The sequence below is a fragment of the Hetaerina americana genome, unplaced genomic scaffold (genome assembly GCF_022747635.1).
Source record: "Hetaerina americana unplaced genomic scaffold, ioHetAmer1.1.p SCAF_1, whole genome shotgun sequence".
Taxonomy (NCBI): Eukaryota; Metazoa; Arthropoda; class Insecta; order Odonata; family Calopterygidae; genus Hetaerina; species Hetaerina americana.
The window spans coordinates 95,827,562-95,840,211 of NW_027286069.1; the positions used below are offsets into that span (position 1 = coordinate 95,827,562).

Sequence of the window (12,650 nt, forward strand, 5' to 3'; positions counted from 1 at the left end):
TTATTGGCGTGGAAGGATGCTGCACAGTGGTGTTATGTTGCATGATATATTCAACAATTCAATCAATTAAAGTTCCAGTTGTTGATTGAAGTGATTACATCAGTGGACTGGTGCTGCAACCCACAGGAAGGATGATATATTCAACAATTCAATCAATTAAAGTTCCAGTTGTTGATTGAAGTGATTACATCAGTGGACTGGTGCTGCAACCCACAGGAAGGATGATATATTCAACAATTCAATCAATTAAAGTTCCAGTTGTTGATTGAAGTGATTACATCAGTGGACTGGTGCTGCAACCCACAGGAAGGATGATAAGTCCTGCAATAAAGAAAAGTTCATTAATCACTTGTGGGCATTGAATTTAAGATTAATTTCAAGCTGGATACGTAACATGCATCGCACTATTCTCTTGACAAACTGATAATTTGCCACAAAGTAACCTAACCCAAGTTGTTCCCTTACTATTCTCAAAGATATCAAGTCTTTAACAGTACCTAGCATTGATCAGTTTAGACTGACAAATGGATTTAAATATCAAGTTTCAATTCATTTTATAGGGATCATGAGATTATTTAAATTTCAGTAAACACAAGTAACTAATCAAGTTTCTCCAAATTATTGATATGGACGCTTTTTCCTTTTCACCTAGGGATTCAGTTAATATCGACGATTCACTAGAAGAAATTTAGTAGATAAAAATGTTATCCTGGCGTTTGAGTCTATGAATTTGAGTTTGAGTCTACGTATTTATTCCATTAATGGTTCTGCAGTGTGACTACCAATGCCGACTTTACATGAACGACCGTTTCTAAACTTTTTAAAATGGATCAGAATGTTCTCAAGATGAATTAAATCAGGAAAAATTGACTGATACAAGCGTAATGGGTCAGGAAATATAAATAGTATAAAACGAAAAGATAGAAATCCAAAAATTAAAATATTGACAACATTTATTATAGAGAATGTGATAACATCTTACATATCAGATACATCATGAATTGCTCAACGAATATGACATTTGGAAAAATTAAAAAGAAAAATCGAAGTTTCTATAAATAAATAACATTTCTAAAAACTACAGCTAATTTACAGTATGTTTGGTGATTACAGAAAATTAGGCATAGTAAAATTTGCTGCAAGTTACCACCACAGTATCAAACAGACAATTTTAAAAATGTAAATCAGTATTGAATTCCTAAGGATTTTTAAGTTATCTTCCAATTTCAAATTAATTTAAGTTGATTCCATTCCTGATCAACTACCCAAAAATTACCAGCCTTGCCACCAAAATACCAACACTGAAAAAGAAATTATTTTTACGGCCCACAAAGTAATCTACCCAAGCACATGCATAAATTAATATGAATATTAGCATTTCCAAGATTTAACTATTAAGCGCTAATACTTCAACTATCAGTGGAGAACAGCAAGGTAAGATTACTATTCAAGGTGAAGCTTCAGCAGCATAAGTCAACTTCCACAAAGAGTTCCGATTGCTCCAAACTTAATTTATGCATTCTTTATGTTTACAAATAAACTTGAGAGAAAAACCAGGAACTTAAGGGCAAAATATACTGAAATACTGTAACTACTCTAATTTTCGTCTCAATGGGTGATCATTGACAATGTAGTGTTTTTAGCCTAGAACATCTACTGAACTTCGAATCGAATAATCGAATAATAAAGTATTTTTAGTTCAAAGTTAAAAAAATTAATGTAAAATACCGAAAAATGACTATCTCTCGTGCACCCGTTCTTCCTGAAATCTCATCCACATCAAACTGCGTACACGTTTATAAGTATCATTGCTCGGATAGGTTGGCGTCTAGCTTAAGCTATGGTTTACTAAAACCACCCAAAGCTCCCATTTAACAAAAATAACATCTTACGTCTTGCTAGCAATTAATGTGTACAATTTATTTGAGTGAATTGATATGCATGTATACGCACGCGAAAGAAATTTAAAATATTCGATATGCCGAATTCCTTCATATTCTGCCCGGCCCTTGAGAAAACTTACTTCATCGGTCACCCAAACTCGTTTCATCACATGAATACTTAGGTCCTCCCATATTACTAACGAATGAAGGATAGTATGATGAGAGAGAAACTTTAAACTGACCATCACCAAGTTCGACTACTACTCAAATTTTGTAGTGTTCAGAGCTCTTCGCTTGTTTGAAGCAGCTGTCTTTCGGTAAACAGAATACAAGTCGTGAAATGCTGAAGTCAACGAAGCAGATATTAAAATAAGAGATTGAAGATACACAGGGAAATTTCAATGATTTTGATTGAAGTAATGGTGTTCGCAGATTCAGGAAAATTTGAGAGTAACCTGTTCCGAAATATTATAAAAGAGGAGCACAGTCGATGGAAAAAATTGGCTCAATTTCGGTTATGTAATACCACCGAATCAACAATTCATATTTAGCTAACCTGGAATATGGCTGAACTGAGGTTAACACCAGATAAGATTTAAGGAGTGGTATCAAGAAAAAGGAAGCCGAATCAATAACCTGCTGCTGAAGCTTTGTCAAAAGGTGTAATGGTAAAACGTTGAGGCTTCATATATGTCGGCAAATGGTACAACAAAGTCCGATATTGTTCCAATTTTATCTATTTGGTTGATTAAGTCAGTAGGCCAAGTAAACCTGTCTATGCTTAATGAAATAAAGCTGAGCACAGAGCAACAATATTTACTTGCTAAAATATGTTCGCTAGGGAGATAAATGACGTCGGCCTCGCCAGATATCCAGGACCCTAAAAGTAGAAATCATGGGGAGACAGGACCAATAAATTTCTTATGAAACAATCATCCGACATCATCCACTGCCTCCAAGAGAGCAATCGCCTGGCAGATGATTAATGGTTAAAGAATAAATTAAGTGGTCTTGTTTGTCCCTATTATTTCTACAGCTAAGTTCAAATCTATGTGATAATACCGCCAAAAGCGTACTTTAGTCTACATCATTTTAAGTTAATTTCTCATAACCATTGAATCCACGTATCGCGCCACAGACTATAATGCGTGTAACATAGGTTCAGCTCCTTAAGTAAAAACCTTTTCGCACATTACGACGCCAAAGCAAATTAAGAACAATATTGCGAATGAATATTAACGTATTAATTGTTTTACCAATTTCATAGTTTAACTGGGTAGGTAAAAATTACAATTAATATAGCTAAATGAGTTTTCAAAGTTGACAAATTTCACAGCAAGGTAAAATTAAATTGCAAAAATTGAATTACCTTCCCGGAGTTTACAAATAGCATCATCAGGAAAATCATTTCGCTGATCAGCTGATCACAGAGCATTCTCCATCTTCCTATTTCGAAGCGTATCCCTCGATTTGATGAAATGTTGATGTCATCAATTTTTCTGCAGTGGAATTGGTCCTCCAAGGAATACCACCGGCAGGTTGAAGTTGCAGCGTCTGTAGCACGTGAAAAAAGTTATTGGCGTTCAGAGAAAAAAGATAATTGCTGATTATTTCTAAGATATGCGTATTACAGTCATAAAATTGGCAAGTTCAAAACATGATATGGAACTGACATTTTAAAATCTGGTAGATTCAATCTTAAAATTAGTAAATAGACAATACTCAGTCAGAGAAGAATCAATGCTCAGGGACGGGGAAATCACCATAGGCGGGAAATGGTCTTCCCTTAAACACCACTTTTTCTCTCCAGTTTCCACCAGTCTCTCCCGTTCACACTCGCACCTTCGGGTGAACTGAAAGAAGAAAGTCGCCCCGAAAGTAAAATTGCATCACATATTCTTAAATGGGAGATTAAATTCATATTTTTTTAAGTTTTCGTATTGCAAAATCACGCATAGAGGCAAGTGAAATTTGACTAAAAATTATTCCCGAATAAAAAGTTACTAGATTCGCTAATTCCTACACATTTTCACATATCCCGAGTACTCTTTAGAGGAATACTTGGAAAACTTACTTCTCTCTAGTTTAAATGTAGGTCTAAACAGTAAATTCACTCAAAAAGAGAAGAACATTCTCCTTCGGTAACCTCTTGTCAAATCTCGCCTCGCCCAAAATTTCGAGAGTTGCGATGATATACCTCCATTCGCTACGGGAATTTGTAAAATATGTAATCAGGTTACGAAAAATAAAAATGAGTTGAAGGCAGTATTCAACGATCTCTGGAAATGCATTTTATGAATATTGTCAAGGGTATTGAATATTTTTCGAAAAATGACCGAGAATTAAAAATACATGGCAACTTACTTGACTTATTCGATACAAGTGTGATATTCAGTCGCTCTCACTACGTCTGCTTCAGAATATGCAAAAGGGTATGGGCGTGAAGATTTGAACAACGTTTTCATGCATGCGTTTTTACGTCGCCGTCATACCGTTTCCGTACCTACGGCAGCGCCGGACAGAGGCAAGACGGTGATGTCCCATGTGATGCATGCTTTGATGGAAGTTTAACAAATGGCAAACTACGAGCGTCGGATTTGCCTCGCCGCTGCAACTACGGTACCTCAATAGTTGTGAGATAGGCAATGCGGCCCTGCAACATGCGGCGGCGATCCTCGTCCTGAATACCTGGGCAATCTGCGTCCCCGCAAAGACGGACGCATGAAACCGTAACTTTATGGGCCGACTTTTCGTTCATCCTGGGCAGTACGCATATTTACTAACAGTTCCGTGTACAGTATTGCATATATTCGAGGATACCACATAGGGTTGAGCGTAAACATTGATTACTGCCGTTATCGCTCCAGAGGAAGTTCACGGGGCGGAACTTCACGGCAGGGAGGGAATGGAGGAATGTAGATAGCGTTCAATAGGGCCCATCACTAGAAATGGAATCACAAACTAAGGTTTTATAGAATGGACGAGAATGTGACTAACTGTATCAAAGACATCTTGCGTAACTGTAGGTGACCGTCGATGGTTGAGTTCTTTAGAGAGAGACGTGGCAGAGAACCAAAAGGAAGTGTTATAGGACCACTAATATTCTTGATATGAGAAGGACGAAATCTCCCATGTTTTCGGCAATCTAATATTAATTGAATTTCAAATTGTGAAGCTTCCACAGATTTCAAGAAAAATGAATTAAGGTTGTTTATGCACTTCCAAAGAGAAAAGGAATAGGGAGAGATCATCTGAAGGAAATTAAATACATGTTAACAATAAAATAACCTTTTCAAAGCATGTTATGAAAAATATGCCAAAAAGTGGATCCCCATTTGCATCAAATGGCACACCACCTCTCATCATGCATATCTCTATACCTGAATAGCCCAGACAACTTTTCCTAAGGCCATCATGTGTCCCTTCCCACTTGAGGGAGGCACTTTTGACTGCTTGGAGAACACTAGTGCTATCCTCCATCATAGGCATTGCATGAAGTGTATTAAATTTGAATTCCCAAGCACCTGATTCCAATTGTCTCAAAAAAGTAAAAAATGTGACATAATTCAGTAAGTTTATCATAAGCAACTCATATTCCTGTTTTCATTGAAATACTTAACAGCCAAAGATATTGTACTGAATGTGAGTGAAACTAGCATAATCGTGTCCGGAAGTGGCAACAAGGTTATTAAAAAGGCATGGGTTACAAAATATCAGTAAATGGAATGTTAATGAAACCTTGTACATGCTCTATATTATTCTATTCTGCATCCTTCTGGATTTCATTCTGTATTCTATTACTGTATTCATCGGTGGGGCATTTTTAATGCATCAGAATCCCTGCTGAGATAACAGAAAAAAATTACTTAAATGTTTATCCTATTATTTCATTCCATTCCACACTTTTATGAAATCTCTTGAAGTCATCAAACATAACGCATAAAAGCCAATGGCATAGCTGTTAAAAAATGTAATTATACTGTTAAGTTTTAGAGAATTGTACTTTGCCCTTTGGAATAGGGAAGCAATGTTGTATGGCATAGAGGACCAGCTGGAGAAATTTCTAGTCACTGAAAATACAACTGATTGAGAAATGAATAATTAAACCCTATTTGACATTGGTTTTGGCTCCACTGAAAGTAGAGTCTCTAGAATAGAAGGATTTGCTTCTACCTGTTAGAGGCTAGTAGTTTATCTGTCTACAAATCCATACTTTCTTTAATAACTAAAAAATATCCAGTAAGCTGCTGTAAGGGCATGTGTTATGATACCAGCCATATATACACATTTTATACAGGTATATTAGTTTTTACATGTATTCAAATGCATATTAGCTCATATAAAAACACTTGACTTGCACATATACATGCCTGTATACATGATTGAGTATTGGTCCTTAAGTACACATATTTGGGTTCTGGGGTTCCAATTTTATTTTTGGTTGTGTGTTCCCTCTTCATTACTGTTTTCTGCCGAAATCTCAATGAATTGGCAAGAGCCAAGAAATTGTGTAAGCAACTTATTTTTGCATAGAGATAACATCAGGATATAACATAAAAAATAAATGAAGTCTTAGAGTATGCTAGTCTAGTGTATGCCTTTCTGACTCGTTCAGCTGAAATCCTAGTGCAGACTTGTGTTACCTTATCCTCCCTTTAAGAACATGATTATGGTGTTGAAGTGCGTGACTACAGTGATATTGATTCTGCCATTTAAGATGACTTTTCACCAGCAACCCTGGTGCGTAATTGGGTAGAATAGGAATTTTTGGGAGTAGGGGGAAGGGCGAAGAGAAATCCAGCATCAGCATTTCCCTAATCTTAACAACAGACACCAAGGGGCCTTCAGTTTAACTATAATGGCATACTCACAGAGCTGCTCTTCGCAAAACATTATAAGAACAGATCAGGTTACTGATGAAATATTTTGCCTCTGCCATGATTAAACCCGAGTCCTAAGCGTGGGAAGCTAGAACATTAGCCACAGCACCATGCTGATCCCCCTCTAAAGTCTGGTGTTTTGGACTCATGTAAACATAAGGAAAAATTAAATTACTTGTGGGTAGGCGAGGTTTAAAATATCAGTAATTTCCATCTTAGGATTTCAGTGAGAAAGAATTGAATTAAATGACAAATTTTAAAATAAATTACAAAAAAGTGATTATGTCCATTTGGAGAGTAAGATATGATCACAGAGCTCTCTAGAAAAATAAAGTAACCCTTGTGTTTTTTTTGCTGTCATCAATAGTTTTTTGAAGTATACTCTATTAAAAGACATTTGGTTGACAACCTTTTTATAGATTCGCTCTTACATGTAGTCCTCAGGTCTAAAATGATCATTGGTACCCGAAGTACTAAACAAAGAAGAACTATAGGTGAAAATTTTTTCTTTGCATTGATTTGATCAAGGCTTTATCGCTATGAAAAATATCTGCCGACAAAATGGCAATAACCAGAGCATACAGGTAAGGTGGAATGAATTAAAACATGTATTTAAATACATTTATCTGAAAGGTACTTGAAAATTAAAGAAGTACATGGTACTTATACTTAAAATAATTTTAAATTTGAACTTAAAACTTAAATTTGAACTGCAAAACATTCATGATGATTTCTATTTTAATATGACAAACAAAAATTGATGGGTACAAATAAATTTTTACTCTGATACTCTAAATAATATATCGTTATATTTAAGAATTGCTTCCTTTCCTAGAAATCCAAACTAAAAAAAAAATTTCACAACCACTAGGTGTACTGGATGGTTTATGGTTTTTCCAGGTGATAAATTAAGTAATATGTTTAAATGCAAGGACCTTTTTGTAAAACTAGTAGATAAGTATGCTGAGACTTGGATAGTTTCACCTAAAATGAGACTTAATTTACTTAGTTGAGTAACCTTTAATGATTTAATTTATTTTTTCTATTGACATTTCATCGTAATGCATTTTATAAGAAGGAACTGGGCAAAAATTGACATCAATAATTAATCCATCTCGCAAAACACCATTATTATTACAATAATTTTTCAATATAAAGAATAGATGAAAGAATGATAAGAGCAACTTTTACATGACACTTTCACATTATTTAGAGTAATTTAAATGTTCAGTAGATTTCATAATGATTTATTTATCTCTTAGAGAAATCGATCAAGTTCTTGAAATAACATTTATTGTGGGTAAAAATAGTTTTGTTAAATTAAGTTGAGGAAATAAAGCTATTTCTGATTTTACTGAAATTATTTTAATTTGGTTTAACTTAACTCATTTAAAAATATATTACATAAAGTAAGAAGGGTGCGTGGTAGTCAAGTAGGTAGTGTTTTGGTTTACTGCCCTGGGGGTCTGGATTTGATTCAGAGTGATGCCTCTTGAGACCCTCTGCCCTTCATCCATGACGTGGGATTTATAGGGTGTCATATCTTCCCGGGAAGCCACAAAGTGGCACAAAAAAATGAACTGGCCACTATTTTACTGAACCCTGTTGATTAGTGAATGTCATGAAATTCAGCTCATTATTAGGTGAGGTTTAACAAAGCCAAACTGAGTTTATTAATGTTTTTGGATAAATTAAATGAAAATAGCATCCCAGTCAGCATAAGCTTAGTATGTACTATGGTTTCACCCAAATCCATGATACATAAGGCCAAATTTGAAAACAATTTAAAAATCAAACCAAACCAAATGATTAAATAAGAGAAATCACAGTGATCAGCACAAAGATTGGTTTTCATAAATATGAGAGAGCAGCTCACCTCACGAAGGCCAAAGGCAAATGGGATTAAAAAGTTTGACAATACTTCACACCCAGTTGCAAAGGTGTTTGACAAATTAGGGCATCATGCCAAAATTAAGGAATGGAGATGAGGCAGTTCATTTTCTTGGGCTGCCTGTGGTTTGCAAGTTGAGCACCCTAAAAACAATAGAATTATGGTGAAGCTGGCAATTTTCCAGTCATAAATACTTGAGTCAGGCCTGGCCCTTCAGATTTAAATTGAATCATCAAATCCCTCGGCTACCACACCTTACAGGAGAAATAATTGTATGCTATATTTTCATCATAAGAATATGATAATTTAATGATGAAATTTGAAAAATCCCTTTTTTCTACAAATATTAAGATATCAACAATCCTGCATGAATTGGATGATTACAATCTTTGGTTACTCTTTGGATCTTTTTTCCCATGGGCTACTTTACTCTAAAAAAGCTAATTTTAATCTGTAATTGCACCTCAGGCATAATAAAACTGCTAACTTTCCTCGTCTTATTAATACAAAAAATCTGCGTAAGCACTTAATTTGGCAGATGCTAGACATTTAAGATGGTCTCTCAAAATCTTTTGCCACAATCCTAAATTGGTTCTATAATTTACAAGTAAGTTTTCACTGTAGAATGATTTTTTAATTAGGTAAAATATTTCACAACAAAAGGTAAAACATACTTTTAACTAATATTACTGAATAATAAAATTAATTTTTCAATAACATTAGTTCATCTGAGAATAAAAGTTTAAAGTTTGTATTGGAAAGACATTAAAATACAGCCACTTCACTTCTCACCCTTGCCAAAAAGAATACCTGACACCACTCACATTGATCCTTCCATTCCACATTCATTCGACCTCCCTCCATTCCACTCAACATCCCTAGCATATTCCTACTGTCACCTGTCTTCATACGTTCTCCCCTTTAATACGCCTATTATCAGGCTTGATTACATGAAATTTATTTTTGAATGAAATGAAAATGCGATATATTTCCCACAAAACTTTTATCGGCTACATTAATTTCAACCCACAGGCCTCACCTTAAGGTACCCAAGGATTATGACTGAATTGAAACTAGTTGTCGCAAATGTAAAGCTTTATGAAAAATACATAGTGATCTTTAATTCTCGGCTCTATTAAAGGGTCAAGGTTGACAACATTTCTACTTACTTAGACAAAATATAAATAAGTCATCATCGTACTTCTAATACTTGGGAAGTGAGTGAAAATATTTTCCAATTTGTCTCATTAGAACCAGAGCAACCTTAAGTTACAAGATTTAACCCATATTTTTTCCTCTTGGCAGTAAGTGGACATTTTTTCAGGTGAAATTCCTGTATTAGGCCTAGGATTAAATGACGAGGGAAGCTTGACATGTTTCAGCCTATGAGTGACCTTATCTGAAGCGTATCTACATAGAGCGCAATTTCAAAAGTATTTTTTCAATACCGACAAAATTAAGGAATTGTTGGCTAATTATCCCGAGCTGGAACGCGCCGGGACGGTTGATTTGGTCTCCTTACAAGGATTAATGGAAAATACAGTCCAGTCGCTTGCTAACCCGACGCTACATTTGAGCGCACAGCCTCTGTGCTTGGATGGCGAGCGCGATACTAATTAGGGTGCCACCGTCGCGTACGAAGGAATGAACCACAAAATTCAGGTTGAATTTTTACCTAATTAACACGCGATCGAATTTGCAGTCCCTCCCTATTCCGAATCACAGGCTAATCGAGGGGTAGATCATAAGGTAATAAGAATATAATTTGTGGAGCGTGTACAATGACGAAGAATTGGACGTCGAAAATCGAAATTTCAATGCGTGTGCATACAAGAATTGGAAGCTACCGCGGCCGTGATTGCAACCTCAGTATAGCAGAGGATCGACGATATTTTTAATTTTAATGGGAGGTGTCTGAAAGCAGAGTTCAATAGCGCCATTAGGGGTGGATGAGGCAGGGGGAAGGGTGGAGAGAAACCCGACGTCGGCAGTAGTCAACTCTTATCGAAAGGCGCCAAGGGGTCCGCAGTTTTACGTCCAAAACGACGAACGGTGTCCTCACTCAAAGTGCTCTCCACAAAGTACTGTCATCGTAGTGATCGACACACCACTGAAAAATATCTGCCGCCTCTATGATTCAAACTAGGACCCTCTGACTGGGAAGCCAGTACGTTACCCACCGCACAATTCCGATCCCCGGAGATGACAATAACGGGACCATTATTAATACAGGACAATAACCAACGACATTTGAGCCAAGCCGAAGATCAGATTCACCGCGTACTTAAACCCTTTTCTCAGTGTATGTATTTACGGATGCCAGCAAGAGAAGGCATTTTTCAAAATAATTTTTGTAGGCTATATACGTACCAACATGCAACCGTCAATTTTGGAAAGTGGACCTAAGATCTAGACAATCGAAATCTTACAATTAGAAACTTGATGCACTGAACACGTTTATGAAGAAGCTTGATCTACCACTAAATGTTTGCACGTGGGCTTGTAGGAAATCGCCACTCACCAAATGATGTACAGCTGCCCGTGATTTCGACCGCTTAGTCTTTTCTAGAGTAGCTCGGCGATATGCTCCCGCGGGTTCCATGTACTCCGGAATAGCGATGAGTCCCTCCGCTTCGGTCGGCTGTCTCATCCCGACTCTCAAAGTGAACTGGCGAGACCAAATGCCCGTCGGCAAATAAGGGGGGGCGGGGAAAGGCGGGGGAGGCTAAGGGGGTTTATTGAGTGGGAGACTTCGCACAAGAGAGAGTAAAATCGAATTGGGACGATGGAAAAGAATGCGGAGGGAATTTTCAGCCCATTTCAATTCTGAAAGTGCGCATTTCGCTCAGGGCTTCGCACTGGAGCGACCTGGAGTCCAGCAGTTGACTGCTCCCTACCTCGCCGGAAGCTTACGTGCCGAGTGTACGTACAGCTGCCTCCAAGACCACCAGTCAACAATGCCAATGCGTGCCCCTCCAGGAATGCGCGCGCCATTAAACGAACCATCGTATGACCTCTAAGAGAAATCAGACTTGGGTCTCATTGTGAGTCCATGACTATACAAATACATACCGTGACCCACATGTAAGTAAATGAGCCCAGTGATGATGCTAATGCCTTGCGACCCGGAAAATAATTTGCAAGTTCCAATTAAATTGGCGATAAATTAACGTAAGGAAAATTTCATCAGGAACTCGGTAAAATAAATTTGTTGGCAACCACTATTCATCAGTATGTAAGTATGTAGCATGGACCTGAATATTTCCTTAGTTTTCTTTGAGTTCATTACACAAGGGCATGGCAGCCTATGCATAACGGGGAGGGTGGGTTGGATGGGGGGTCAGAGGAGAGGGGAAGGGAGGGTTGAGGCACAGGTGAAGCAGCATTGCCAATCCCTCCTCGGAAGTGCGATGAGTCAACTGAGTCCCATCCGACGGACTGTGCAGTGCACTGGGATATCCTCGGGTAGTATTCAATTCCTCTTTTGCGGTGACTCTATCTTCTCATTGGTTGGTGTCAATCCCCCTACCCTCATGCGGGTAGGGGGATTGAGAATTCTCCCGCAGTATCCCTGCCTGTCGTAAGAGGCGACTAATAGGCGGTGAGACATACCCGAAAACTAACCCCTAGTAAGAAAGTGATACTTAACAAGCAGTCTAATGGATTTACTGTCTGCCTACGGCCATACTTACCGGCCTGCGATCCACATGGGTGTTTACCGCGCCTGGAGGAAATGGAATTGAGACGCATTAACTGGATTGACACGAAAGCAATATCAGCAGGCTGAATTTCAAAATTTTCTAGAGAATATTATATCGAATTTGATGACCCTCAACTGAAGCTAATACTCGAAAAGGAAGAATGGTGGAAGAAAAAAGAAATGAAACTCTTTGAAATAACTCCAGTATCACTAAATTTCAACTTCTAACCCTATACATTACTGACTCTTTTGTCTCATTATGACATAAACGGAACATAAAAAGATAACGATTAAAG

The 12,650-nt window shown here is 37.3% G+C and overlaps 1 long non-coding RNA gene across 1 annotated transcript; it reads right to left on the minus strand.

The window, feature by feature from the left end:
• Window positions 1-227: 227 nt before the first annotated feature.
• On the minus strand, window positions 228-11,299 carry LOC139686720 (uncharacterized). The gene is made up of 4 exons (XR_011700554.1): window positions 11,176-11,299; window positions 3,647-3,736; window positions 3,253-3,437; window positions 228-321 (listed from the first exon to the last, which is right to left on the minus strand). It is a non-coding gene; the product is annotated as an uncharacterized lncRNA (long non-coding RNA).
• Between the last annotated feature and the right edge of the window lie 1,351 nt (window positions 11,300-12,650).